Source organism: Olea europaea, chromosome 8, assembly GCF_002742605.1.
Source record: "Olea europaea var. sylvestris chromosome 8, O_europaea_v1, whole genome shotgun sequence".
NCBI lineage: Eukaryota > Viridiplantae > Streptophyta > Magnoliopsida > Lamiales > Oleaceae > Olea > Olea europaea.
In genome coordinates, this window is record NC_036244.1 from 11,528,083 (window position 1) to 11,532,211 (window position 4,129).

Sequence of the window (4,129 nt, forward strand, 5' to 3'; positions counted from 1 at the left end):
GGTGTAGTACTCTAAGCAAATTATCGATGGACTACTATGTCAGTTGTTTAAACCATCGATGATGATGCCTTCAACTTCAACCTCGGGGGCAAGGTCACTACTTTCTCCATATTTGAATTTGTCCTAATGACTGGACTAAAGATGACGAGTGATGAAGCAGTTCGAGACAATACTCAAAGAAGCAATAGGTGCACGGCATATATTTCCAAAGATAGGGGTCAGTGCTTCCACCGTAGCTGATTGGTGCAATCAGGAAAATACGACCAAATGCTATACAAATTGAAACTAGGATAGGAGTGGTCTATATTCTTGAGAGCGTGGTGCTGTGTCATCACAAGAAGACTGCAATCAGTCTTTTTTCATTTGAAAGTTGTTGATGATATCGATGCCTTCAACAAATATTTATGGGGTCGGAGATGTTTCGTCTACACCGTACACGTCTTCACCAGACCATCTCGAAGCCTAAAGGGTCCATGCGTAAGTACTATACTTATGGATTGTCCCTGGCAGTGCAGGTAATTGTATGTGTTGCAAATCTGAGTATATGAGATCGTCCCCTCTTTGGTACTCGATTTGTAATTGGCGTAATTAGGAAATACGACCAGATGTTAGACAAATTGAAACTAGGATAGGATTGGTCTATATCCTTAAGAGCGGGGTGCTGTGTCATCACAAGAAGACTGTAATCGACCTTTTTCATTTGAAAGTTATTGATGATATCCGTGGGGTTGGAGATGTTTTGTCAACACTGTACACGTCTTTACCAAATCACTTCGAAGGTAAGGGGTCTATGCGTAAGTATGATATTTATGGATTGTCCCTGGCAGTGCAGGTAATTGTGATTATTGTCTAAAAGTGTTTCAAAAATATATCATTCACAAGGCTTTTTACATTCGCTTTGTTTAAAAACACTAATGTTAGTCTCTAATTTCAATTCTCTTGCCGTAAATTCAATTTCAATAAATATATGGTTAAAAGTGCAATTAATCGAAATACGTTTTTAAATACATGTCCGCATGAGTATTATACTTTTGGAAGAGTATTCATTTGATATATTTTACATGTATTTCCAAGATAGAACAAGTGGAGCAAGTGGAGAAAAAAAATGTTGAAATGTCAAGAATATCAGCTGTCTCCAATAAAGATGCAGCTATCTCGGTAAAATTGTCATAACTCGATCTGTAGTTATTCAAACAAGGTGATTCAAATTGGGTTGGAAAGATAAGATATGTATCTACATTTTCATGTTTACCAAGAAGTCAAATTCGCATCATAAGGCAGCCAAAATTACTGTGCAATGTCCAGCTTGTTACCTGCCGAATACAACTTTTCTACCTGTGAAGTAGCACTCATTGTTTTGGTCATATCTGGAGTTATAGAAATCCAATGAACTTGATATTTGCACCAATCGAAAGATAACTCAAGTAGCAACAATTTATCTGCAGATTATAAGTCTAAATTCTCGACACAAAGTATTTAAAAATTGACATTAAGTTGCAAGTTTCAGCTATCTTGAAACTATATAGAAACAAGTTACATTATCTACTTGTATTTTGGATGTTCCTTTGTCTATTAAAGGGGACCTTGGTCAAGATTTTGAGAGCATCAATTCCTCTTCATTATATTCTAGTTTCCTTCATTTTCTTTGTAACATTTCATTAAGTATTTCTAAGCCATTAGCTAGAGCTAAGGGTGAAACTTTGGTGAATGCATAGTATTGTATTTGATCTTTTACTTTGTTTTTCAATTTTCATCTTTTTAGTTGGTTGAAGTACATGTTCGACAAATGGTTTTGGTTTGTTAAAGACTTTGATTTATTGTTGACAAATTTTGGCACAATAAATGCTTAGATAATCTCTACATTTCAACAACTTATTTTGACATATTCTTTCAAACAATTATCAAGATCTATATTTTAGTATATTTGCGATTAATCTTTTATCTTTCATATGAGATTACTCCTTAGTTGATTTTCATATGAGTTAAATAAAAGATCAAGGGTAATTTCTACTCATTTATTCGAAGTGAATCCCCAACACTCTAGTATTCTTCTTTATTGTGTTTCCACCAACCACTTACCACTCATAAAATAGTTTATTTCCTTCCAATTCCCTGTGGTTCGACCTCGAACTCCCGAGTTTACTACGTGAGACAACCTACACTTGGGTTTGCAACCTTAAAGTTGTAGCAAGTTTTTGGCGCCATTGTCTAGAATTTGCGTCAAGGATTATTTTCTACTACTTTCTGTGAAGTTTTCTTCTCTTTCATAATCTTCATAAATCAAGTACACTCGTTCCTTTTTTTATCTTATTACTTTAGTTATTTTACTTTAAAGGGAGGCCGAGCCTCCTTCGTTTTTTATTTTCTATTTATTTTCTTTCTTTAAAGGGAAGGCCAAGCCTCCCGATCTGTCTTTTCTTTATTATATAGTTGGTTATGCCACCTAATTTACTTTCTTTACATTATTATATGGTTGGCTGTACCATCTAATTTTCGTTATTTACATCTGATTTGTGCTATTTTATGTCATATTGGTATCGTGAGTTTAATTATCATCATTTAGTTAAAGATAATTGTGAAACTTTCTTTAGTAATTTATTTGATTCACCTCAACACTCACTCACATCTTCCACCATGGTTGATACTGAAAGTGTACATAATGAAAATGATAACCAACAAGCATAAACCATGATTGATTACTTGCAACATCCTCGAAATTCTGCTTCTCATGTTTCATTTTCCCTCTTAATGCTAACAATTTTCGATTCAAGCCGGGTATGATTCCATTACTTCTTAATTCTCATGGCTTGGAATCCGAAAGTCCATATTTGCATCTTAAAGAATTTGAGAAAGTATGTGCCACATTTAACGATCAAACTTGCCCTAATGAAATTGTTAAGTTGAAAATGTTTCATTTTTCTCTAAAAGATAAAGCAAAAATTTGACTTAACTCTTTAAAACCTAGGTCGATTGGCACATGCTAAGAAATGCAAAGTGAGTTTTTGAAGAAATTCTTTCCAACACATAAAACTAATGCTTTGAAAAGACAAATCCAATTTTTTTCTCAAAAAACCAATGAAATGGACTTTCAATGTTTAGAAAGATTAAAAGATTTGTTAAATACATGCTCACATGATGGTTTTGAAAAATGACGTACCATAAGTTTCTTTTATGATGGCTTAACTCCTGAAACAAAATAATTTGTAGAAACGATGTGCAATAGTGAATTTTTAGATAAAGATCCAGATGAAACTTTAGAATGTCTAGATCATCTAGCTGAAAATTCTCAGTCTTGGTAAACAGTAAAACCAATCGAAAACTCAATCAGATCTAGTCTTGCCAGTTCTAGTTGAGGAAAATATCAATTGAGTCAAGATGATGATCTAAATGCTAGGATTGCTAGTTTATCTAGAAAGGTTGAAGCTATGGAATTAAGGCAGGTAAAGGAAGTTAAACCCATGCGAAATGATAAGATTTGTAGCATTTGTGAAACTTTTGGGCATCCAACGCATGGTTGTCCTAATATCCCAGTTTTCAAAGAAGTTTTACATGATCAAGCCAATGCTATGAACACTTTTAAAAAGCCTTTTCCTTCTCCATTTTCAAAAATATATAATCAACGATGGAGAAATCATCCCAACTTTAGCTAGAGAGATGATAATATATTCATATATCACAACCTCAAGGGCTTTCAAAATTTCCTTCTTTTCCACTACCACAATCAAAAACTCTTGAGAAAATATTGCAGTCATTCATGCAAGGACAAGCAAACATTAATAAGCAAACTTCACTAGCCATCAATGAAATCAAGAACACACTTTCTTCATTGACATTTTCTTTGCGTTCTCAAGAGAAAGTAAATTTCCTACTCAACCTCAACCAAATCATTCTAGGTAATTTAATGTAAATGCTTCTAGTTCCTCTGAAAGTCAACAAGAAAACGCCAACTCCATCACGACTCTTCGTAGTGAAAAAAATTATTGACAAAATCTTCCCTTCAAAAGAACTAAAATCGTGTGGGACTTTAAAGCAAGAAAATGATGTTTTCAAAACTGAGGAAAAAATCATTTTTGAACCTAGTGTTGAAAAATGTCCCATTCCAGCTCCATTTCCTCAACGATTGCAACCA